The sequence below is a fragment of the Felis catus genome, chromosome B1, assembly GCF_018350175.1.
Source record: "Felis catus isolate Fca126 chromosome B1, F.catus_Fca126_mat1.0, whole genome shotgun sequence".
NCBI lineage: Eukaryota > Metazoa > Chordata > Mammalia > Carnivora > Felidae > Felis > Felis catus.
This window is the reverse complement of record NC_058371.1, coordinates 162317323-162344237: the sequence shown is the minus strand read 5'-3', so window position 1 is coordinate 162344237 and position 26915 is coordinate 162317323. Positions and strand designations below refer to the sequence as shown.

Sequence of the window (26915 nt, the reverse complement as noted above, 5' to 3'; positions counted from 1 at the left end):
GATGCGGTTACCACACGTAGGGAGCCACCGTGGGGCGTTCATCCCCTCGGACAATATTTGTGCGCAAAGTATCCAAGAGGCCAACCCAGTCTAGATAACTTGACTCTGAATTCCAGCCTCTGTAATTTCTTTCCTTTCTTATATCTGGGGGCATGGCACCCACAGCTTTGTTCCTTTAGTAGCCAGGGACCCTGACATGTAGCGATGAAATTGGGGTACTTAATCATGAATTACGGTGCAAAGATCTAACAGACCATGGTAATCCAGAAGGAATGCGTCTCGTGGAGAGGTTTCTGACGTTAAAGATATATTTTGCTCCAGAACATTCAGGACCTGAGAGCTCTTTTTCTATCCTCTGCTGACAAAGCTCCGAATCAAGTGAGAAAACACACGGGTAAGGTACCACCATCCAGACATACCACTCGGGAAAAGAACCCACGAAGGTCAGTTCAAGAACAGTACAAGCCTCCACCGAAGAAGCGAGAAAGTGGCAACGAGGCCAGGGCAGAATCTCGGTAGTGAGCAGCAGCGGTCCGACAAAACTCTGCTCAGCTTGTTTCAATTTCGACTTCTGGAGAATTGACATGCACTTTGAATTTCGGGGCGGACGAACATGAGCATAACCCCTAACAGGCTATTCCTTTGCAAAGGTACTGGCTGACTGAAATCTCAGAAAAGCAGCCATGAAGGAATCCAGAATGAAAGGTCCCCTCACAGGCTGATTTCTCCCCTCCATGTTTTCCAGCTCAGCTCAGCAGGGAAACGGGATGTATTTTCCTTTCTCTGCTGGATGTAGAGTGGGGCTCTTGGGCTGTCAAGAACAGAAGGAGTATAGGCTGTGGGATCAGGAGTAAGAACACAAAAATGGATCCTAGGAGTAAAATTACTTCAAAAAAAAAAAAAAAAGTCAGATCCCGGGGAGAACAATCTCCTCCATATATTTGCTATTAAAAATATGAAATAAAGATTTGCTGTTAAAGGGGGAAAAAAGTGGAAGAATTAAAAAAAAAAAAACAAACAACAATTAAAGATCAGACCTGAAGTTCCATTCTTGTAAGCACTGAGGAAATGATCTTTTCTTTAAATCAAAGGTCAGCAGGCAGCCAGGCCAGGTCTGGATGTAAACAATTCTAATCCAGACTGCAAAGTGGATTTTAAGAGCGTCAACAAAGAACAAAGAAAACAGGAGAAGTTTTTAGAGAAGAAAGAGGAAGGAAAAGGAGTCCAGGGCTTCTGAGGGGGGGGCAGCAGAATTCACCTGAGAAACAGACTTCTGGTGGTGGGGGGACATGTTAGGTTCAGATGGAAATTACCTCTGGGGAGACAAATGCAGAAAGTAAGGCAAAAATAAGGCAACCGTGAATTCAGTCGGCACTGGCCTCTCAACCCCCATTAAACGGGCCGGACAGGTCTGAACCTTTGAGTTCAGTTTCAAAAAAGTCTCCACTGCAGGGTTTAAAAAAAAAAAAAAAATCAGATCAACTTCCCAGACAAGCAGAGGCTGGCTTAATGATTAAGAGAAACAAAAAGGATTAAATATCTGGCCTGGGAGAATTTTCCTGTGCAACCAAAATGTCAAAGGCATCTCTCTGCTCTTCCCTCTCAAAAGGGCTTCTCCCTGTGGGACAAACTCAGAGCTAAGCCATTCAGCTGATGTATTTTTTTCATTCAAATTCCTCATTCAGATCCCTCAGGGGCCATGGGGCTGAACGTCAAAGGAGAAAAATGGAGAGTTTCAACTCACCTTTTCAAGTGTGTGTCTGGGGCTCTCAAAGCAGCAGCAGCCCCGAAGTTTCCATGCCTTGTGGGTGAATCCAGCAGCTCGTGGGGCTGCCTGAGCAGTGACCAGGCTCAACCTCAGCGTACAGGTGCCTAAAGGAAGGAGGAAGGCATTGGTTGGTTGAGAGCAGGAAATGTGTGACATCACAGGGAGCCTCACAGATAAAACATTGCTGGGACCTTAGCTATTGAAACAGTCAATAGGTCCCGCCCACCTGTCATGTACCTGAATACCTGTGAGCAGGTAGGTGGCGTCTCGGTTCGGACAAATGAATCAGTTAGAGCAATTTGCCGGTTGGAATTTACTTTCTTTCCTGAGCACGGCACGTGTCCAGCCCCGTGGACAGATTGGAACTTAAAAGCCTGGTTGTTTCCTCGGCCCCCTCCCGTCCCAAGGAGCTGTCCCTAAAAGACTTAAAAAAGACACTGAACCACCAAATCAAGACAGTAAATTTGTGGGCATAAAAAGAAGAGTGTGAAGACTGACTTTTTGAAAAATATTTGAGAGTCACCCTCAAATGCCTTTTTGAATGGTATCCATTTGAATCCCATGTGTTTCTGTGTTCTAATTTTTAAAAAATTGGAGGTGACTCTTCAAATACATCTTTTTAAAAATTTTTTAAATGTCACTTTATTTTCGAGAGACACACACACAGAGTGCAAGCGGAGGAGGGGCAGAGAGAGGGAGACACAGAATCCGAAGCAGGCTCCGGGCTCTGGCTGTCGGGACAGAGCCCGACGTTGGGCTCGAACTCACGAATGATGAGATCATGACCAGAACCGAAGTTGGGACACTTAACTGACTGAGCCACCCAGGCACCCCTTCAAATTCAAAAAAAAAAAATCTTAGTATGATATTTGTTGGCATTTTCAAGGTCACGTTTTCAAATGCTTTTTCCCTACCCCCGCCCCAGTGGGAGGGCAGCATTTTAAGCCCTTATTCAGGAGTTTGTAAAACTTCAAGGTCATTCCTACCTCGGCTTGCCTGGCGTCTTAGTCACATGGAGTTGACAGTTCACTTGTAGGCCTGCAATTAGGAACAATTTAAATGATTCAGATTTGAATGATAGTACAGTAATAAGGTGGCTTTGTCTGCTGGTTACAGCCAGGAAGAAGGAGTCAGGATTATTTCTGTCCCAAGCCTGGTGTGTGACCCTGGGCAAGTCGCTGTGTTGCTTCAGTTTTTCCAGCAGGAAAAGATAGTAACTCCACAGCTCAGCTCGGCCAGCACCACAGCCGCAGCTGGGAGCTATTAGGACTGACTGTTAAACGCTTTGGCATCTTCCAGAAGATTGTAAACAACTCCCTTCATTGTATTTAAACGTCCTATATGTCTGTGGTCCCCATCCAGCATCTCTCAACAATTTATTCACTCTCTGGAGCGCTACCTGGGGATACTGTCCGTTCTCACTCCAAGAGAAGGCAGAGACGTTTCCTCAGAGAGACATTTCCTCCTCCCCCCACCCCTTAAGAAAAAAGTGTTGAAATTCCTATCCCTCCCTCCCCCCCCCCCCCCCCCCATTCTGTGTCTCTCTTCTCCTGATACTGGAAACGCTTTGGTTCCACACATTCTAACATTGGACTACTTTAGCGGGTTTCGGTAGGTCCTGCCATGGGTAGGTTGGCGTCCTGACTGGGGGAGGGGCGGAGGAAGAGGAATCAAGGAGAGGGGGAGGAGGGAGGAGGGAGGGAAGGAGGTCTTGATTCTGCTCTCTTGGCCTCCACTTTAACTGAGCGCAGCCGGTCATTCAATACCTTGTAAAAGGATCGGCCAGGGAAGGAGGAGAAATTCTAGTTAAGTGCCTGAGGTACAGAGCAGACTCTGGATACTTCCCTGGCCACCCCTCCCCCAGCCATCCCAGACTGCTGTGTTACACCTTCCCCACCTGGGAGCTGGGTGCGCTTTGAAGAGAATGAAAAGCCTTAAAAAAAAAAAACAAAAACAAAAAAAAAACAAAAACCCACTCACATTTTTATCCAATAGAAACTAAGGTAGGCGTGGCCTCCCCTGTCGTATTAACAACAAAACGACTCTGCAAACACTTTTCCACCACTTAGGTCTTTCAGGAAAAGACCTGGTCCACCAGCTGAGACTCAACTGAGAAACAACAAAAGACAGACTTCTCCTTCACTTTGACAGGGTGTCCCCTTGTCCCTGAGAAGGGCAGGGCGAGTGGCCAACCCCATGAGTCATCTGGAAGGCGGAGCCTCTGGCAGTCTTGAAGCTACCTGCCTTTCCTGTGTGTCAGTCATGCCTCACCTTTTTTTCTAGGGCCACCAAATCTGTCCTCGGAGGGCAGAATCACAGTTTTTTTGTTTGTTTGTTTTGGTTTGGTTTTGGTGGGGGAGTTGCAGGGGAAAAGAATTGGTAGGAAGTGATCAGGCACAAAGCTTTATCCAAAGGCTCCCAGGCTATGGGGCTTCCCTTGCTATAGTGACATACACTCGGCCATCTACATATATGGCCTGATGAATAAACATTAAGAACAAGAGTTGAAGCAGGAGTGGAGTTCACACCCTAGTATGGTGTATACACGAAGAGAAAGAGACAAAAGTAGATGTATTTCACACAATCAGCCATCCCAAGTAAGAGGCATCTTGGTACTCCTGGATTTAGAATAATCTCTCACAGTTACAAAAAAAAAAAAATCAATATGGGTTTCATTATTCCGTTGGGGCTGTCGTTGCATTATTCAGGAAATGACATTTCTAAAGTGTTGTGGAAAAGATATAAATCAGAAGCGTAAAAAACTAACATTGAATAGGCACTTAGTGGGTGCTACTTACTGTTCTGAGTATTTTTTTTACAACAACCCTTTAAGTTAGGTGCTATGTGCATTCAAAGCTGGGGAAACCCAGGCATATAGAAAGGCTGAGAAGTTACTTAAGGACGGACCAGCCCACAAGCAGCAGGCCCAGAGCAGTTTTAACCAGTGGAAAGAAGGGGAGGAAAGTTTCTAATTTCATGCTCATGGGGCAACTTCGTGGACACTAATGAAGCGTCTCACCCGTGCCCTATTCAGAAGGAAGTATCTTGTGGAAGTAGCCCTGGGGGAGTGTAGTTTCCGGGAAGGAGTGTCTTCAGTTACAGATGAATTACTAATCTGGTTTATACGTACAGTATATACGCATAGAACATATACACACGTGCATATATTTCTACATACAGTTCTGTGAAACGCACCAGGAAATCCATGAAATCGTACTTTTGAAGTATGAAATCGTACTTTTGAAATATGAAATCATCTTTTCAAAGCCCGTTAAATCAACTGGAGAATGGAAGATCAACTTGATGGATCCCTTTAGAACGATCAGTTGTAAGTCTATGGCACCTTTTATGGTTATTTCTCTCTATAACTTCAACAGTCAGTGACTTTAAAATCTGAAAATCTTATCAGGGCAGCCCTAAGAACATGGAAGGAACAACATGCCATTGGGTAATATGAGACCATGTAAAATTAAGTTCCAATACCACCACCGCCATGACGGATGATGGAGACCTGGGTTGGCAAATACCAGATGCACACTGCTCCATTCTTTTCCCCCATACCATACGGGGTAGTCTCTAGTCCTTGCTAAAGGGCCATGGTGCCCTTGAACTGAGAGGTAACCTTAGAATCCTCAAGATGTAAGTCCAAGGACAATGTAATTTCTATGCCTAGTTTCACAGAAGACGGCGAGACAGTCAGGAAAGGAAAAGAATGGTGTTGGCTGGTGCCATCAGGGAGGATTTCATGGAGAACGTATTGAACCTTGAAGGATCTGGCGAGATGGTGACAAGGGCACACAGTTCCAAACAGGGTGGTCGTGTAGATGGAGGCAGAAATGATCACAGCCTGTGTGTGGTGGGGAGGAAGGTGTGGTGGGGGAGCAGGTGGAAGCAGGGGAAGAGGATCCATCACATGCTAAGTTTGGATGGGTACTGTAGGACCAGATTATGAAGCCCCTCGAGGGAAGACTGCTTCCGGTCTCCATGATATTGCTGGCTACTAGTCTCATGATGAATAAACAGCTTTTTTAATTGAAAAAAAAAAAAAGGAAGAAAGAAATTCAGCATCTTATGCACAGGGTAATTTATCAAGAGTGACAATGTTTTAAGAGACGAACCAGAAGACAGACTCTTAAATACAGAGACCGAACTGAAGGTTGCCAGAAGGTAGGTGTGTATGTGGGGAGTGGGGGTGGGGGGGCGGGTGAAGGGGATGAAATAGATAAAGGGGATCAAGAGTACACTTATCTAGAAAAAATAAAGAGTGACAATGTTTTCAGTGTTGAGCTAAACTTCCAGGATGTGCCATTTTGGCTACTTTATGGTCTTCTTTCTCTTTAGAAGCACGTCTCCTTTGCAGTCGTTATATCCCGTAAACATCTTTGTCTGGAAGGGCAGGTGGAACACATTAGAAATCCCTCTGAACTCAAGGTTGGGCCTGTCCTAGTTAACCAGCCAGCTCACTTGGGCTTTTTGATTAGTTTGAATTCTTTTATGTGTCTTGACAGGGAAATCTAAGGGGGGAAAGGAGGTCTGTTTTCAAAGCTCTTTCCTTCTAGATCAACACAATGAAGGTTGGCATCCTCAAGGATTCCTCCTGGCAATGGACCCATTGCTAAGACCATGCCTCGTGATTCGTCAGAATTACTTTGCCCCTGTTTGCTTCTTTTTTTTTTCTTATGGCATATTTGTAGAGTTGTCTAAGATGACTAAATGCCACAACAAAAACATATCCCATCTGATTTTAATAAACACATCTCTAGAAAAAGCTTCTTTGGCTGAAAGTGCTCAGCATTATGAGATGGAATTGCTGTATACATGCCATCAAATTGGCCTCAGGTTTTTTTCTTTTTTTTTTTAAACTAGCTTAGCCCCAAATCTTTCATTGGCTAATTACAAGTGCTTAGCATGATGCAAATAAGCAGATCCCACAAGGGCAATTATGGAAAATAATAGTAATAATCACAACTATCAGCTGATGTGATAGATGCCATCTGGTTCTGTGTATGTGGAAGAGATTCTGGTTCTCCCACAAACTCACAGCCTGTGTATTGCCTGGTTGGCAGATGAGCTTCTAGGACACGCTATGGATCTACAGGTTAGGAGCAGACATTTCTCTGCTTTGCGTGCTATTTGGGGGAGAGGTAGTGCATCAGGCATTGGATTTGGCACGTATTTTGTGAACTTGGCACATATTTGTGGCCAGCACACTCTGCTTCAGCACATATACACAACTATAATTATCACAAGGCCTATATTCCGGAACTGTAAATATCTTTATGTGTATATGACTCCACCCCTGCATAAACCAGGTGGGTTACTCCATTTTTGGGTGATGATTATTACTATTTTGGAGGCTATCATGTCTTTGTTTCTTTACTGGTTCCTTCATATACAGCTCTAATGATTGACCTAGTACCATATATGGAAAATGGAAAATGGAAAATGTCTCATCTCTTTGCTAACTTTGGCTTCATTCCGAGGGCTTTCATGGCACTGTAGATGACCCCTCCAGCATCCTTGACCCCCTCAACTATAAGGACATTGACCTCGACTCCTCTTAGGCCACCCTTTCTGAGGGCTACCCGTTGGATCTTCTTATCACCCCCAAATCTTCCATTTCAAAAAATAAGGGAATGCGGGGCACCTGAGTGGCGCAGTCGGTTAAGCGTCCGACTTCAGCCAGGTCACGATCTCGCGGCCCGTGAGTTCGAGCCCCGCGTCGGGCTCTGGGCTGATGGCTCGGAGCCTGGAGCCTGTTTCCGATTCTGTGTCTCCCTCTCTGTCTGCCCCTCCCCCCTTCAAGCTCTGTCTCTCTCTGTCCCAAAAATAAATAAACGTTGAAAAAAAAAATTAAAAAAAAAAAAAATCAGGGAATGCTATTCTCAACCCTCCAGGTTTTTCACTCCCTTATTCAAACTTTGCTTTCTTCTCTGCACTGATTGTGATCCCTGCTTCCTGGAGGCTGCCCAAGAATACCTGCTCCCTAGGTTTTACTTCAAGCTTATCTGGCCCAGATTCAACTTCCTTGCCAGCCTCTTCGACTTCCTGGTGACCTGGCAGGACCGTGGCAACACCTTCCCTCCTCCTATAAGCATGAAGCCTAGAGCCACTATTTAGATATGTCCTGCTGTCCTGGTCACTAACCTTGACACTTCTGCTCAGTGTCTCTCCCTTCCCTCTCGGTGGTCACCCCACCTTCAGCTTATTCGCCTTGCCTGGCCCTTGAGGTTTTTCACGATCTGGCCCCTGCCTGCCTATCAAAACTCGTCAAGATCTTTCTTATCTTTTCCATCCGCAGAACACCATCCACCTCCCAGACCCCAGGCCCGAGTAACTAACTCTGTGTCGGAGGGGAGCACTCCCTCACACCCCCACTTCCACGGGAAAGTGGTTTCCAAAGCAGGCCCTGACTAGCTCCACACTCTTCCCCCCTCTGCCTCTGGGAGTCCCCGACTGGAAATACGGGAAAGAACAACCAGGTAACCTCGGCTTTGCTCCTCCCTTTTCTCTGTTGGGAGCAAGGCAGACTTTCCCTGGGCTGCGCCGCCGTGCTCTGAGTTTTCTCTGGCTGGCCTTCTGTTTGAGAAACCGCCACTCCCAGGTCTGCCCGGTCCGGGTGTCTTCAAGCTCTGTTTTCCCTTGTCCCGGGTGTTGTTCTCCAATTTAGCCACTACCATTTAAAAGGTGATATTTTTGCCTCCATCATTATTCTTTTGAATATTTTCCAGATTATCCCAGACCCGAGTTTGGAAAGAGGCACTGTTTACGGCGGTTCTCCTTGCGTACCTCCCAAAACTTGCTTGTGGTTCCCTTAACGACCAAGGTCTCTCACTTCTAGGCTCTCACCCCTGCGAGGCCATCTAACAGTCATTGTTCATTTGCCATTGCCTGGATGGATGGTATGCACGCTGTTTGTGTTCTCTCACAGATTCCTGGCAGAAAGCCCATGAGCTGACTCTACTTAACAGATGAAGAAACTGAGTCTCTGGAAGGTGACGTAACTTGTGTGACATGCCCAACTGATGACAGGCAGACCCGAGACTCAGGTGTTACTCCTCCCTCAGCCTGGGAAACTCCTCCCCCATCCATAGGGCTCAGCTCAAATGCCATCTCCTTCACAGAAACTTCTGTGACCTCCCTGAGTGGATATCTGTGCCTGCCTTGTGCTTACCACACACACTCTACTTCAGCGGCTGTCACTGATTGCCAGTTCTTAAAGACTCTCTCCTCTCTAGACAGCCAAGTAGGGAACATGGCTTTTCATAGATGCTCAGGCCTCAGCCCATTGCCCAATGCCTGTGATAAATATTAGTTCAAAGAACTAAAGAAGAATCTAAGACAGGGCGCCTGGGTGGCTCAGTCGGTTAAGTGTCCAACTTCGGCTCAGGTCATGCTCTCACAGTCTGAGGGTTCAAGCCCCATGTTGGGCTCTGTGCTGACAGCCCAGAGCCTGGAGCCTGCTTCGGATTCTGTGTCTCCTTCTCTGTCTCCTCCCCCACTCACCCTCTCTCTCTCTCTTTCAAAAATAAACATTAAAAATAAAAGTTGAGGGGCGCCTGGGTGGCTCAGTTAGTTGAGCCTCCGACTTCGGCTCAGGTCACGATCTCACGGTCCGTGGGTTCGAGCCCCGCGTCGGGCTCTGCGCTGACAGCTCAGAGCCTGGAGCCTGCTTCGGATTCTGTGTCTCCCTCTCTCTCTGCCCCTCCCCCGTTCATGCTCTGTCTCTCTCTGTCTCAAAAATAAATAAACATTAAAAACAAACAAAAAAATTTAAAAAAAATAAATAAAAGTTGAATCTAAAACAAGGAGAGGACGAGAGGATGGAGGAATTCACGTCAAATTAAATCTTGAGGTTTCTCTTCCTTTCCCAGGCGTCTAGGCCTGTTGACTTTGGACAGGGAGCTGATTGTATTCCATTTTAAGTTTACAATAATGCTACAGTCTAGACATTCCTTGTTCACTCATTAATTCTTTCACTCGCTTATTCGGCAAACTTATGAAACACCATTAATACGTGAGGCAAGGTCAAGGAGAACAAGAGTATTTTCAGGAACTCATAATCAAAGGAGAAGTAGAGTTTAAGGCCAATGATTAAACAACTAAAGGTGGGAATCACCAGAACGGAGGAGTAGCGCGGGGGCACTTGGACGAAGGAGGGGGTGGGCTTTTTCTTCTCATCTAGAGGCTCCCAGTTAAAAAGTACCTGCTCCGGTTTGCCCAGCTAGTAAATGGGAGAGCCAACACTGGAGTGCAGTTCGTCTTGATTTTAGGGTTCATAGTCTTCCCGGGTGCCCACACAGCCTCGTGGTGGCCCTTAGCTCTGGAGGGCCATGCAGAGAAGGGAGTCCACAAGGAGGGGAGCCTAACCTGCTTCTAGAATCTATGTATGTTACCCCAGAGAACTCGTGGCCTCTTACAGCTTTACAGTCTTCACACTGTAGGGGCGGGTTCTCCGAGAGGGTAGAAAGACTAATTCTCAAATGTGGCCTCTGGGTTTCCCGCCCACTGTCAGAATTGCTGGCACCTTGGGCAGAATTTGAAAAAGGCCTGTTCTTTACAGGCGACAGAAACATCTGTAGATATTCACATCAGTAGAATTGAACTTCCTTGAAAGTGGAGTCGGCTTACTTCAGTAAACCATTTATTTATTTTTTTTTTTTCAATGTTTTTATTTATTTTTGGGACAGAGAGAGACAGAGCATGAACGGGGGAGGGGCAGAGAGAGAGGGAGACACAGAATCGGAAACAGGCTCCAGGCTCCGAGCCATCAGCCCAGAGCCTGACGCGGGGCCCGAACTCACGGACCGCGAGATCGTGACCTGGCTGAAGCCAGACGCTTAACCGACTGCGCCACCCAGGCACCCCAGTAAACCATTTTTAAAGATCCCCACCTCAAACCTCATAAGCTTTTTAAGTGTCACATATCTAAATTCCCATTTAATTCTATTTTCTGTGCTGTCAGTCCTCAGTGGAGAACAAATTAGCATTTTCCTCCCCACAACTCTCCACTATATTTGCTGTCTTTTCTGCTGTATGATAGAGTTCAGGCCTAAGAGCCTTGTTTAGGCCTAAGAGCCTGACTTCTTCAAACTTTTTCCGGAGGGAGTAGAAAATTCATAATAACTAGTAACTTACAATGACTTACAGACACACCCACAAAAATGTCCCAGTGAGATGGAGTGGAAAAGGCAAAATCGAGAGGGGGATCACGTTGCTGGCCTCCTTGGTGTGAGACGTATAGAGGAAGCCAACTTTCTAGGCGGGGCAGTGTTTTCCTTCTCAGTGAACTTTCACTTCTGTCCAAGAAAGGGCAGGTCCTCAAAAATGGGGATCACTGCCAAGAAGCCTGTCCTTTACTTCTCCTAAGTCAAAGAGTATAAGAAAGAGAATATCGTGAAGACCACTCACCATCAACGAGGAGATGGCCTCTCAGTCAGATTCTGACTAATAGCAAAGGAAAGTTCCTTTGACTTTTCTCGAATCCTGAGCAGGTGAAGATACTCCTTTTCACGGTGGATGATGAATCTGGACGGGTGCCTTTTCAGGTCTTTCTTAGAGCTGAATTCCATGGCTACCTGTCACTTCTCCATGACAAGCTGCTTAGACTAGACAAGGGTAGACCTCCTCGTGGTCATGAAGCCACAGCGAAGCAGGGCAGTGGACACGGGTTTGGGCTATGTGGAGGGAGGGTTCTTCAGGTCCAGTTCTGGGAACTCTGCCCCAGGAGCAGCCATCTCCTCCCAAAGTCAGTGTGGAAGCTGTCCTTCCCCTCCGAAGTGCAGATGATCACCGAGTAATGAATACTTTGACCAGCTGTCCTTTGCCAACTGCGAGACTGGGGGGTGGGGGGGTGGGTAGTTATCATCACAGACCTTTCCTGGAGTCCTCCATTACTGAGTAGCTCAACCGATCCTGAGTTGGAAATGTTGACTCGACTGCAAGCCAGGGGCCAAGGTACAGGTGAGGCAGCAGGAAATCCTTCCTGCTGGGATGTGAGAACGGCTGAGAAGAGGCCTGCATTTTGTATTCAGATCCCTTCATCTCAGTTCACTGAACATTTATGGAGAGTTCAGAGCCAGAAGCAGCGTTATTAACTGGTCTGGGTAAGAGAGGCCCCAGATTGCCAAGTTCCCTGTTTGTACCGTCTTAATTTGAGGCTTTGTCGATATCAGTGCTGGCCATCAGCTCAGGGTGGCCAGGCTGGTTCTTCCAGTCCAGGTTGTCCCCCTGGAGTGGTGCGGTCCATCTGGCAAGAGGAGAGGCCACCCTTCCAGTCCAATCCCACTTTCTCTGAGTTGCCCCAGGAGGTGGACTGGATGTGCAGCTTTGACATGTTGTGCCACAGGCATACTCACACCCCCGTGTTGGGTGACTCTCACTGAAGTGTCTCCCCAGGGTGGCCAGTCCTTCCAGGTGATCTGGCTGCACCTGGATCAACACCGTTCATGTTCCTTCTGCCCATCAAACCCACAGCTGTCACTATAGCGTGAGAGTGGCAGTAAGCCAGGTACTGTGAGATGCTCGTTCTTCAACGTCATGGAGTTGGGAAGTTTGGGCAGAGGGACAGCAGTGGTGACGGGATGTCCCTTCCTCATCTCTGCCCCTAGGGCCTGCTGCATGCACTAATGCCTTTGAACTTGAAGTCAGAAGAAGATTCGTGACGTTCCTGGTCTACCTTCAGCCCATTTCAAGGTGGCATCTCCTCCAGGATAAAGAAACCAGGAACCACAAGCCAGGGGTCGCCAGTGGGTTAGTCCCAAGTGTCAGTCTTCTCAAAGCCAAACTCTCTAGACTGATTATCACTATTTCTCCCTGTCCCCCATGCCCTCTCCCCCAAATCTCCCCCATTCTATACAGTCCATACACCACCCACCCTCTTTACCCCTGCTTAAATGGCTGACTTGTGTTCATACCATTGTCCTCCCCTGGAAATGACCCCATGAGATTTTATGGAAGAGCAAAAGTAGATCCTCATCAGGAAGTCTTAGGATTCTGCTGGTTGATGGAAAGAGGGATAAAGTGAGAAATAAACTCAGAGTCTGCCAAGGTACATACCAAAAGTAATGGAAATGAAATCAACCTCTGCAGTGACCCAGGGATAAATCCAGATGTAACAAGTGAGCTCTGCTGTCTGTGATTTTGATACAACCATTAGAGGGTTTGTCTGGGTCCTGGGAGAAACAGATGCCAAGGTATGATGAAACATGGACTTTATTAGGGATAATACCTACGGGGGCAACAATGGGACAGGAGCTGAGACATGTTAGGAGGGCACATGAAGAAGTTTAACAATGTCTTTGTTGTGTAAGTGATGAACAAAGTTTGGTTTGGGAATGGAAAGAGAAAAGGAACATCTGGGAACAAAATGATGTGAATTAGCAAAGTTGCTGTTGGGTTATAGTGAAGGTAGATATTCAGCTGGTATCTACCACGGGGCTGTACTAGGTATTGACTCCTGACACCTTGTCCAACTGGTCTGGTCTATTGCTGGTCGATGCCTGTGCTGTACTGATTGTCAAATATTTTGAAAATGACCCCCAGTTCTACGAGCTATCATATTGGCTGGAATATTTGGCTATGGTTTCACAAGTGGAAAATTTATTTCTGATGGCCTTTTCGCTGCAACGTAGGACTATCATGTATATTAGCAATTCTCATAGAGGGGCGCCTGGGCGGCTCTGTCCATGAAGTGTCTGACTCTTGGCTTTGGCTCGGGTCATGATCTCCCAGTTCACGAGATCCAGCCTTGCATCGGGCTATGTGCTGACAGCACACAGCCTGCTTGGGATTCTCTCTCTCTCCTTCTCTCTCTCTCTCTGCCCCTCCCCTGCTCATGCTCTCTCTCTCTGTTAAAATAAATAAATAAAACTTAAAAAATATTCTCATAGACGGTGGGTGGTACAGAAACAAAGGGAACTGCCAGAATTTATTTATTGTTCTGTGGATTTGTTGGAGGGAGGTTTATGAAGCTGATGGTATGCCCATATTCAAAGTTGCTTTTGTTCTATTCTTCCTAGAAAAGAAGGTATATTACTCTTTTCCCCTTGCCCCACTAAAAATATACTAGCAACTAAATCTGGTGCACTTCCTATTTGTTTTTTTTTGTTTTTTGTTTTCATAAGCACTGTACGTCCTCCTCAAACAGGAAAGGTAATTGAAGGTAATATGAACTGAGACAGTGAAAAGTGACCTGTCATTAAAGTTTCTATCCTCACAAAATGCTGAAGTAATGAGCATATTGGGGGCGACTGGTGAAAAATCCAGACTTAACGGCCAGATAGACAAGAAGAAGAACTGGCACAGCCCGTGCCAGTGTGGGAGTGTGGAGGCAGGAAGGAACAAGAGAAAGTGACCCGGGAACCCATGGAGATGGTGGTGAGGGCTGAATTCTCACAGGCAGTGGTACTGGGATTCAGACCAAGTTTAACTAAATCTCCATGTGCAAGGGGGCACACCTGATATCTGGAATATACTTAGGCTAGCTGGATTTTTTTTTTTTTCGGTAACCAAAAGTGCATTACGAATAGCAATCCAAAGTCTGAGACAGATTAACCTGTCTTTCCTATAATGAACTAGAAAGTAAAGTCTCCAAGATTAAAGATTTGTTCTCATGTCTAGGGTGGGTTGAACTTCTTGGGTGAGGATGGCAGGTTGTAATCTTCCCGTCCAAGAAAATAGGGATGCAGGGACTGGAAACCAAAAAAAGACAACGCTATGAATGCAGAGGATTCCAAAGGCAGTGACATGCTCTCTTATGTGCATTTAAACTCCCCTCCCAGATTAATGTAGTGGTTGATTTTCCAACATAGGGCACAAACCCTCAGAGTTCTAAGTCATTGCTTTTATTCTCCTATGTGGTAATGGCTCCACCCCTACCACTGAAACACACACTCTCACTTGCACGGAGTACCGCACCATCACCGTGCACACCTTCCGAGTGGCCCCTTCAGTAAACTGTTTTTGATGACCTCTAATGACAATGACACCTGTTTCCTGCCCAGACTGCCACAGTGGCCCCAAATCACACACAGCCCTTTTCCTCTTTCTGTGCCCAGGGCCTACTGGAAAAAATAGCTGAAATTCCCTGCCTCTCCTTGTAGCAGGTAGAGACAGAAATGAGACGAGGCTAGAGACCAGAAAACTCAAGAAATTCAGACTGGAGATATCTTGCCTCTGAGAATGGTCAAACTTTTGAAAATTAGGAAAAAGAGAAAGTGTAAAAAAAAGTACAAAAAAATTTTTTAAAAATTCGAGAGAAGTAACAGAATTAAGTATATCCACCATTGTGCTGAACGAAGAACGTGGCATTTCCTTCCCATTTCTCCAAAACTGTGCATATTCAGCCAATGACGTCCATATTGCCCAATCCACAACAATTCTCAGTCCTAATCTATTACTTTCCCCTTTACCCCACTCCAGCCACACTGGCTTCCTTGCTTTCCCTTATACACGCTAAGCATGACTCTGTCCTACAACTTGACATTAGCTATTCTTTCTGCCCTGGAATACTCTTCCTCCAGATGCCCACATGGCCAGCTCTGTCCCTCCTTTGATTTTTACTCAAATGTCATTTTCTCAGTGGGGCCTTTCGTAACCATTCTATGTACAGTTGCAAACCTTCCCTTACACTCCTGATCCTACATACCCTGCTCCACTTTTATTTTATTCCATGGCATTTAGTATTTCTAAATTGCTCTGTTGATTGTTTATTTATTATGTGTGTTGTTTATTGTTTGCTCCCATAGACTTTATTTTTTTTTTTAATTCTTTTAAAAAATGCCTATTTATTTTGAGAGAGAGAGAGTGCCCGCAAGCAGGGGAGGGGCATAGAGAGAGGGAGACAGGGAATCCCAAGCAGGCTCTGCATCATCAGCACAGAGCCTGACATGGGGCTCAAACTTATCAACTGTGAGATCAAGACCTGAGCAGAAATCGAGTCAGACATTTAACTAATTGAGCCACCCGGGCACCCAGAGTTGAAGATTTTAAAGGCATTTAATAAGTTAATTTACAAAAGTACCCTAAGAAGGAACTGCTTTTTGTTTTTGCTAGATTAAATATTTGTAAATTAAACTTAAAATCTCGGTAAACGGATTTCTCTTACAATGTAAAAATCTGGAAAGAGCATCACTCATACCCTATGAAAAATAAAAGCAGGATAATCTATAAAATTATAGTTTTTCTGGGGTCCATTCAAGAGTTGAGGTTGTAGGGAAACCAACTAGCCTGAAATCTAAGCAAAAAATAGGCACCTCCGAGGAGAAATGTGAGTACTAGCTAATGTGAAGCCAAGTATGGAAGGAAGACATAAAAGCAGGTAAGAAAACTCCAGCTAAAATTTGTAAAGGATTTCTTTTAAAAATTTATTTATTTTTGAGAGAGAGAGAAAGAGAGAGACAGAGAAAGAGAGGGTGAGTAGAGGAGGAGCAGAAAGAGGGAGACACAGAGCTGTCGGCACAGAGCCCCATGCAGAGATCAAACCCACAAACTGCGAGATCATGACCTGAGCCGCAGTCGGATGCTTAACCTACTGAGCCACCCATGCGTCCCTGTAAAGAATTTCTAGAGTCAAGCATGGGCTATCATGAAAGTCTAGAAATCCTGGGAGTCACAGGTAAAAGGAAGATTCGCACTCACTCACAGGCTCTTCTCCACAGACCACAGCAGGTACTCACGAGAAAGACTGGGGCAGGGTAGAAGATGGGAGAAAGACGGGAAAGAAGATAAGAATGTTAGCAGACTTCTCATCAGAAACTATGAAAGCCGAAGAGTATGCGGGAGCACCTCTAAAGTACTGAAAAGGAAATATTGTAAGCCCAAATTTCTATACCGAGTGAAAAAGTTTTTTCAAATATGAAGAGAAATGAAGACTTTTTCAGCTACACAAAGATTGGAAGTATTCCTTACCAATAGACACGAACTATAAGAAGTCTTAAAGGAAATTTCTTTAGGCAGAAGGAACTCCGATAGGGGACAGAAAGCTGGATTTACACATAAAAAAATGAAAGGCACTAGAAATGGTAAAAATAAATGGACTGTGGAGGTTGGTACACTTAACGCCATTCTGGGAGCACACCTCTAATCCAATCTGATTTCGTAGACTCCTTTATCTGTCACAAAATACCCGGAAGAAAACCTAGCATTCTAAAGTATAACAAGAATGATTATTTATGTGCTATGTGCAGGGAAAGGCAACCTGTTAAGGAAAAACGAGATTGGAATTCAGTTTATGAAAGGGCAAAGAAAAAAAAATTTAAGTTTATTTTGAGAGAAACAGAGACAGTGCAAGTGGGGAGGGGCAGAAAAAGAGGGAGGGAGAGAGAGAGAATCCCAAGCAGGCTCCACACTGCCAGGGCAGAGCCCGACATGGGGCTTGAAATCATGACACTGTGAGATCATGACCTGAGCCGAAACCAAGAGTAGGATGCTTAACCAACTGAGCCACCCAGGCCTCCTGAAAGGGCAAAGTTTTTAATTTAAGTGTGGTCAAGTGTCCAAAATAAATAAATAAATAAGTAGTAAAGATAAGAAAAATCCAAGAAAGTAAGGTGAACATTGAAAATACATAGTTTTTATAAAAGACTAAAGAAGTGTTACATTTTAAAATTTAATAAAAAATAAAAGTGCACCAGAGTAATGTTTTAACCCACAAGCCACCCTCAAAAACCCTTATATTCACTTGGTAAATCTCTTTGGACTGTTTTGGGCAATTCTGCAGAAAGAAAGCGATAAGGATACAAATGAATTCTCTAAGTATTTTTTATTAATATAACAACGAATTATATGGCATTTACTATGTTCTAATTTCTACTCTAAACACTTTATAAATACGAAATAATGTAATTCCCATAAGAACTCTATGAGGTAGACACTATTATCATTCACCTCTTACAGATATGCTCAAGGTCATATGTAACGTAAAGATTTGGAAGTAGACATATTTTTCTCTGAAGTCTTTGCTTTTAACCTCCATGCCATGCTGCCTCCCAACACCATAATTGGATGAAACCCTACATTCCTGATAAAGAGAATTTTCATATGTTTGTAGAACATTCATAAACATTTATACCTGGCTACAAAGAAAACTTCAGCAAATTTAAAGAGTAAAAATGTTATAGGTTATGTGATCTGATCCTAATTCACTAAGTAAGAAAAAAAAATATTTTAAAATGACCAAAAAAGTTGACTACTTGGAAATTAAGAGATACTTAGAAAATAATTTGGTTCAAAGAAGAAATCAAAAGAGAAATCACTGATCATTTTGAAAGCTACAAAAAAAGAGAACTTTATAATATACTCTAAGACACTACAAAGATTGTATCAAAAATGTTATAGTCAAAATTTGTCGTGAAATAATGAAGATGAGAGATAAAGAAACTGAAACCACATTCTAAGAAATTAGCAAAAAAAAAAAAGGCTTCTGGGTGGCTCAGTTGGTTGAGCTTGATTTCAGCTCAGGTCATGATCCCAGGGTCATGGGATTGGGCCCCTGGTCGGGCTCTGTGTTAACAGTGTGGATCCTGCTTGGGATTTTCTCTTTCTCCTCTATCCCTCTTCCCCACTCATGCGCCCTCTCTCTCTCTCTCTCTCTCTCAAATAAAAATTAAAAAGATAGAAAAAAATTAGCAAAAAAAGAAAAAAACAATAGAGTGATTAATAAAGTTAAAATCTTAAATTAATGAAGTGGAAAGAAGAAAGTAGAATAGGTAAATAAATTTAAAATCTTGTTATATTAAAAATGTATCCATTTGCTAAACAAGTTTTGATTTTTAAAATGAATAAAAAGCAAAATTATGAAAGATCAAGAAGTAGAAAGAACAGATTAAAGTGACTGGAAGTATTAAAAGAGAATAGAATATGAAACTTTATGGCAACAAATTTTAAAACTGGAAAAAACCTTGGCAAAGAAGAGGAAAAATGATCTATTTGTTGCAGATGACATGAGTGTAAACCTAGAAAACCCAAAGGAATCTAGTAAAAATCTCCCAGAATTAAGAAGAGAATTTGGTAAAGTTAGATGGATATAAAAAATATGCAAAAAAAAAAAAATTCTGTAGCTTTTCTTTACTCTGGCAATAAGAATAGGAATGGAAGAAATCCATTTAAAACATTGAAAAAGAAACCCCTGTGAAATACTTAGAAATAGATATAACAAAAAAGGAAATAAACAACAAGGTCATACTAAAATACGTAAAAGGAGAAGTGAAGAAATGGAAAGAAAGATGTACCAAATTCTTAGATGAGAAGACTCAACACCATAAAAATTCCCCCAAATTTCAACGATGTGGGTATTTTTTGTTTGTTTGTTTTGGCAATTGGACAAAGTGATCCTAAAGTTTCTAGAGAAAAATAAATACCAAAGGCAAGACAAATAATTTCGGAAAAATGGGGGTGGGGCAGGGGACTTCTTCACCAGTTATTTGAACCCTCTATAAAGCCATTATATTCAAGTTGGAACCGTACTGGATCCAAATTTTATGGCACCTCCAAGGACATAATACAAATATATGAATGAAAAATATAAAGTTAAAGCAAACTTAAAAAAATTTTTTTTAACGTTTATTTATTATTGAGAGAGACAGACAGACAGAGCATGAGTGGGGGAGGGGTAGAGAGAGAGGGAGACACAGAATCTGAAGCAGGCTCCAGGCTCTGAGCTGTCAGCACAGAGCCGGACACGGAGCTTGAGCCCACAAACTGTGAGATCATGACCCGAGCTGAAATCAGACGTTTAACCAACTGAGCCACCCAGGTGCCCCAAAGATAAAGCAAAACTCTTGCAAGAAAATCTAGTAGATTATATGTACTATATTGTACAGGAAAACTTTCCTGATAAAAACTGAGAAGTCAAAAGGTACAAGAGAAAAGATGGACATATTTAACTATAAAAAATATATTTTTTAAGGCAAAGGTGTCATAAAAAGATCATTGACCATGACAGATTTGCAGAAATATATATAATGCAGATAATATATTTAATTTTTATAATTTACAAAGATGTATTATAATTTGACAAGAGAGACAAGAACAAACCAATAGGAAAATGGGTGAAGAATATGAATGGGCAATACACAGAAAAGCAAATCCGAATGCCAAGAAACACGGAAATATCCTCAAATTTCCCACAAGTGAAGGGAATGCAAATTAAACTAACTAATCTGAGATATCAGATTGTCTAAAATTTAAAAAAGATCTATAATGCTTATCGTTTGGAGGCACTGTAAGAAAGGAAACACTTCATGCAGTGTGAATGGAATGAAAAATGTTACAGCCTCTTGGGGAAGCAGTATGGTGGTATGTATTAAAATTGAAAATACATATATTCTTCGGGTCAACAGTTCTTTTCCTGGGAACCTCTCCCACAGAAATGAAATCTCCAGAACTAAAGGATTCATAGAGAGGTACTCTTTTGGTTATTTTAGGTGTTTAAAATTCGGGGTTTTTTTTGTTTGTTTGTTTTTTGCAAATTATTTGTGTGTTTCCAGCAACAGGGAATGGTTGACTGAACTATGGGATATCCATAGGATGGAATAATAGAGCCATCCCAAAGAATGTACAGGAAGAACTTCAGAACATGTTACGGACTGAGTAAAGTACAACGCAGACAAAAAAAAAAATGTGTACTATGGTTTTATTTTTATAAAACAAATGATTATCAGAAAGCACTTGGGTGTGTATGTGTGTGTGCATATGTATACGGTTGCATAGCCATTGGTAAAATAGGAAAGATACACATCAGACTATTTATATGGGTTATCTGGGTAGGTGGGTGGATTGGGAATTAACATGTGTGGAAGGGAAAAGGAAGCACCAAGCCAAAAAGGAGAAAACAAACAAAAAGACCACCCACACATGACCACACACTTGTACCTATGATTGATTGAACTGAATCACATACATTTGTTTGTGAAAATGTATGAATGTGTGCTATTGGACATAAAGCACTCATCTGGCCAAATACAAATTTGCTATTCCATTTGTAGCCCTGCACCAACACATTCTCCAGGGAAGATTTTCTGATTCTGGGATTCCCATATTTAATTCTAAGACTTCCTCTGCTATGACATAGTGTTTCATCTCAGAAATAGCACTCACAAAGTCTCCATCATCCTTCTAGTAATGAAGGTGTTTCTACCTCTGTTCCTTCTTGTCCACACTTCCATTCTTGACTGCCAGGTTACCTTTCTAAGTAAGGAGGATCACACAATTCCAGGCAGAAGGTGAAGGGTTCCACCATGGGTGCCTGGGGAAATGACCAATTCTTTAGGTCATCCATCTTGGAATTATAGCCTTGTCTACATTGTGAACTTCCTCAGGATCCGGTATGAGGTAAATATAAGAACACTAACTCGAGATACCTTTAGTCAGCCCACGCTGTTTACTGCTCATGAGTCCCTCGCCTCCTTGTGTTTATAGAACGTTTACTGGTCTTACATTCCATGCTCGCATCTGTCGGCCTCCTTCAGCCTCCTTGTGGTACAGCAATTTCCTTCACTTCAAAGGAAACTCCAGGTGCAGGGAAGGCTCGAGGGGTGTGGTCCCGCCTCAGAATCTGGCTCCTTTTCTCTCCTAAAACATGTACTCTCTTCATCTTATCCCAAGATGACTTTTGGAGCCCTTCCTAAGTTCACTCATCTGTTTTTGAACTCTGAGAGTGAGACAGAAATGCAGTTTTCCTTTTTCCTCAAATCACGGACACTTCAAACTGAGTAGCTGCAGAAAGAAAGAGGAGGGATAAAGATGCCACCACAGAGAAAATGTCACAATTTAAAGAGTGGTAGGTAAATAGGCTGTGGGAGATTAGTATGATGATGGCCCCCAATGAATTACGGAGAAATTTTAAAAAGATTCTTTTAAGCTCTATATTTTTTAGAGTGGGAGCTGGATGCAGGAGAAGGGCAGGGGGCAGAGAGAGAGAGAAACAGAGACAGAGAGAGAGAAACAGAGAGAGAGAGAGAGAGAGAGAATCTTAAGCAGGCTCCATGTTAAGCATGGAGTCCAATGTGGGGCTCGATCCCATCACCCTGGGGTCATGACCTGAGCTGAAATCAAGAGTTGGACACTCAACCAACTGAGCCACCCAGGCACCCCTAAGCTATTATATACATATATATTTTAACGCAGCAGTAGTGAACTGAAGTAGGGGACCGTTTGCCCACCCCTGGGAATCTGCCTGGGCTGGCGGAGGACTCTGTGGGAGTTCCAGAGACTGGACACTGAGAGGCTTTGCAGCTTCCTCTCTTGCCCTCTGGGACGCTGAGGCAGCCATGGTGTAAAGAAGCTCAGGGCAGCCTACTGGTGAGCAAGAGACCTTGGGAGGAAAAGAGCCTCTTGCCTTTAGCCAGCACCAACTCCCAGATACAGGAGTGGGGCTGTTGGACCTTCCAGCGAAAGGCAGTCTCACGATGGATCCCAGACAGAACCGGCAGAGAAACAGGTCAGCCAACCTCCAGAATTATGACAAATAACAATTGGTGGTTGGTTTAGTCACTGGGTTTTGGAGTGGTTCATCCCACAGTAATAGTCGATTGATACAGAGGCTTGGACCTTTTAATTCAGTATCTAGCTTTCTCTTTTCTGTGTATAATGAGACTCCTTTTCTATTTTTTTTCCTGAGAAATCTCGGAAAACACATTCCCCGCATGGACGCAAGTAATTCCCAAGTACTACCCACTTTATTTTTTTTTTAATTTTTTTTCAATGTTTTTTATTTATTTTGGGACAGAGAGAGACAGAGCATGAACGGGGGAGGGTCAGAGAGAAAGGGAGACACAGAATCGGAAACAGGCTCCGAGCCATCAGCCTAGAGCCTGACGCGGGGCTCGAACTCACGGACCGCGAGATCGTGACCTGGCTGAAGTCGGACGCTTAACCGACTGTGCCACCCAGGCGCCCCTATGTACTACCCACTTTAAAAAGTTCCCAGAAGGCGGGTTGATGGGGGGTGGGAGGGTGGGTGATGGGTATTGAGGAGGGCACCTTTTCGGATGAGCACTGGGTGTTGTATGGAAACCAATTTGACAATAAATTTCATATATTGAAAAAAAAAAAAGTTCCCAGAAGACAAGACTGTAAAGGCACGCGTTGGATCTTATGTCTACTCTTCAGGACCCCGCAGCCAAAAAGCACTGGATGGCCAGAGGGAGATCAGCATATGTTGAGCAAATGAAGTATCTCGTGGGATACCTGATCCTGCTTTCACCTCGTTTTCTTAGTACTTGCACGTGTCACAAAACAAATGTCTGGTTGGTTTGGCTTCCCTGGCCAGCCCTGCAGATATACCCTTGTTGCCTCACTTTTCCAAACAATAGGTCGTTCCCAAAGATCCCAGACTGGAAGCAGAGAGCATCTCTCCAGGGGGTGGAAGCCCCCGGGGGTGCTGGTCAAGAAAGAGTGGCACGGATCCATTCGTGGCAGGGGTGACAGGAGCACCAGCTAACGTTTACTGACACCCTATCCATATGCCAGCATTTATGCCATTCACTTCCTATGAATTAACCTAATTTAATTAGTTATTTGTCACACCCGTAAGGAAACTGAGGCACAGATGTGTTATCTGCTCTGTCCAAGCTGACAGTTAAAAGGCAGAGCCTTAGCTCTTAGCAAATGCTCTGGCTCTTAATGTGGCTAATTGTATGGTTATAGCTAAGGAATATTTAGCTAAGGTTTAAACTGAGGACCTTTAAACACAACCATTTGTAAAAGTTACCTAACAAGGAATCACCAATGAGTTATAATCTCCAAAACTTTTAGACATCACTTGAACTTGTCGTTAGCCAAGAACCAAGTTATTACTGAGAGCATAATATATGTCTGTGCTTGTACACAGAAAGTCATAAACCTGTCAATTACCAAAAAACAATATCATATAAGAATCTTGGCTCTACAAGTCCTTAACACTATTTTAAAGAGACCAGACTTCTTCAATGAAGTGACAAAAGAGTAGGACAAGACTTAAAAAAAAAAAAAAAAAAAAAAGCAAAGGAGTTTTGAGACCTCATCTCTTACGAGGAAGAATCTGAGTCATATTTCAAATCGTCCTTTCTCCTCGAAGCAAAACCACAGCCTTCTTTTTGAAGGTCATGGCACTAAAAGATGGTTTAATGGGCCAGGCTAACCTGTGTTAGCAACTAGAATCATCTCCAAAAAAAAGAAAATTTACTTTGGGATTTAAGATAATCAAAACTGATTACTTCTCAAGAGGCTTAGAAACCCAAAGCTGTAAACACAGCTGGGGAAACACTTGAATGTGGGTCCGTAAAAACTCCAGTGAATAATCCATCCTTCTGTCTCATGACGTGGACACAACACCACACACATGAACCTATAGGAAAGCAGTAAATATTTTTATATAGCCTTGTTGGTGAATAGAAAAAAAAAAAAGGTGTACAGAGATAGGCCCACCCACGTCTTCTACATGTGCAGTGTAAATATCTTTCTTGTTTTACCAAAGTAAGGACTGAAGGCTTACATTTAGCCCAGCCACGAAATTATAACACAGGGATGTTATATACCAGACCTATACAAACTGGAGTTTTCGTCTGAAAATTCAGAATGCCAATAGAATTGTTTTTGATTGGTTGAAAAATAAATGTTCTACTCTGTGTCATCCAATAGTCAACAACAGCATTTTTTGCCAGCTTTACTCTATAGAGAATAATTTTGACTCCTCAAGGCCATTTTTTCCAAGGGAGGGACAGACATTTATGTATTAACAATGATTGTCTCTGGCTGTGCGATTAGGAGCGCTGGTTATTTACTTCTGTTTTTTGGTGGTTTGGGAATTTTTCAAAATAACATACATTATTTTCATAATAAAAAGATACTATGGTTTTTTAAAAAGCAATCAGCTTACTTAACTTGCTCAATGATGGACAGTCCTACACTACTTAAATATTTTGCTCTTAACTACTGTGCCTACTAAATAAATAATTGTGTTCAGTTCATTTAAAACCAATTTCCCTTTGAGGAGAATTCCTATGATCTGTTTTCACTTATATCTAGAAACGCACGTGAAGGCTAAGAGTATTTTGACACAGAACTTGAGTCTTGGAAGTAAGTCACTGGGAGCAGGAAAGAAACGATGCCTTAAAAAATTCCTTTTTCAGATGATTTGCTGTGTAGTTCATTAGCAAGAGACACAAAAAGTACTTTCTAAAATAATAATGGCCCAGAACCTTGTTCTTTGAGATAACAAGGTTCTGTTTTTGCAGGTGGCCTTCTACTCAAAGAACAAAAACTGGAAACATCCATTGAATTGCCCTGTGTACATGTGTTGAGTCATGCTAATGAAACAGAGCCAATCAAGTCCCTGGGACAAAGCCCTTTATGTAAAGGAAAAGGACCAGCTTCAGATTCACTAACCTCCAGATGAAAACACTTTCACGTGCCTCTGCAAAGACACCAACCTGCTGTGGGTGAACTTGAAGGCAGAGCTGGCCAGTGGAAAGACAATGTGAGTCACATACAGAATTTTAAATTTTCTAGAAAAGAGTAAAAGTACATCTAAAAAAGTAAAAGTACAATAAATAAATCTAAAAAATAAAATTAAAATTAAAAAGTAAATAGGTAAGTTAATTTTAACATTATATTTTATTTAACCAAATATATTCAGAATAGATTCATTTCAATATCAAAAATGTAATTAGGTATTTAGGTATGGCCTTTTTTTTTTTTTCTTTTTAAACTAAGTCTTTGAATCCTAGTCTGTATTTTCACTTATAGCAAAGCTCACTTTGGACTAACGACACTTCGTGAGCTCAAAAGCCCCATGCGGCCAGTGGCTACCTTATTAGATAGTACAACCCTAAGATGAAAATGTTATTCTCACCAAGTAGGATTCTAGGGTCTTAAATTTTTTTTTTCATTGAGATATAATTCACAAACTATGATATTCACGTTTTAAAACGTAAAGTTCAGTGGTGTTTAGTATATTCACAAGACTGTACGTGTATCACTATTATCTATTTCTGGAACATGTTCATCATCTCCAGAAGAAATCCCATCCCATTATCAGTCACTCTCTATTTCCCTTTTTCCCCAGCTCTGGCAAGACCACTAATCTGCCTGTGGATTACGGATTTGCCTATTTTGGACATCTTATATAAATAGAGTCATACAACATGTGGCCTTTGTACCAGACATCGGATCAGTCCTTCCTTCTTATGGTTGAGGGCTGTTCCACTGTATGGATATAAACCACATTCTCTTTAGCTCTTCATCAACTGACAAGCCTTTGGGTTCTTTCCACATTTTGGCCACTATGAGCCAGGCTGCTATGAACATTCATGCAAAAGTTTTTGTAAGAACACACATTTTCAGTTCTCCAGGGGGTATACCTGGACGTGCTCGGTATATGGGAACTCCACGTTTGACAGGAACTGCCCAACTCTTTTCTCAAGTGGTGGCACCATTTTACGTTCCCACCAGCGACGGACAAAGGTTCCAATTTCTCCAACATTTGTTATCATTGTCTTTTTTATTATAGCCATCCCAAGGGGTGTGAAGTGTAAAACTTCTGAACAAACCCAGGGATCAGCTAGTGTTTTCACCGATGAAGAACGTATAAAAACTGTGGATACAAAAAATGCAGCAGGGGCTATGATATTCCTACAGATTTAAAGGATTAGGGATTAAGCTTACCTTTGCCAAGTTTACTTGTAAAGAAACATACCATGGCTTTGTTAAGAAGCTGTTTTCTTCTCTCTGTTCTATTAGCAAGTGAGTTGAGTTCCTTTGGCAGTGATAATTAATACGTATTTGCAACTCCTGCGTGTTTTCTATAATTCTCTCAGTAGGACCCCTCACATTGGCTCTAGGGGTAGGTGCTATCATCATCTTCATTGTGCATGGGCACTCTGAGGCCTGGAGATGTTAACTAATTTGCCCACGATTCCACAGCTTCGAGGGCATGCTTTTTGTCATTCACTTACTTTATCTCTTTTGTTAACATCACTTCGTAGGAAGTAACCAGTGATTCTTCTAGACCAGTGGTTCTCGAAGTGTGGTCCCCAGACCAGTGGCATCTGCATCACCTGGGAGCATGTTGTAACTGCAAACTCTCAATCTCTATCCCAGATGTACGGAATCACAAACCGTGGGCGTGGGATCCAGCAATCTGCCTTAAAAAGCCATCCAGGTGATT

General features: G+C 43.0%; 1 protein-coding gene across 3 annotated transcripts in view; it reads right to left on the bottom strand.

Moving 5' to 3' along the window:
* LNX1 (ligand of numb-protein X 1) overlaps nucleotides 1–26915 on the bottom strand; it is a 184067-nt gene that overhangs the window by 122321 nt on the left and 34831 nt on the right. The window contains exons 2-3 of one of the 3 annotated variants that reach the window (XM_019829496.3): nucleotides 2755–2806; nucleotides 1745–1872 (exon numbers count right to left, since the gene is read on the bottom strand). The gene's annotated coding sequence lies outside the window, so the exon portion shown is untranslated. Of the gene's footprint in view, nucleotides 1–1744; nucleotides 1873–2754; nucleotides 3034–26915 lie in introns of those variants that run through there. The other 2 variants (XM_045056362.1, XM_045056361.1) reach the window with 2 other exon arrangements.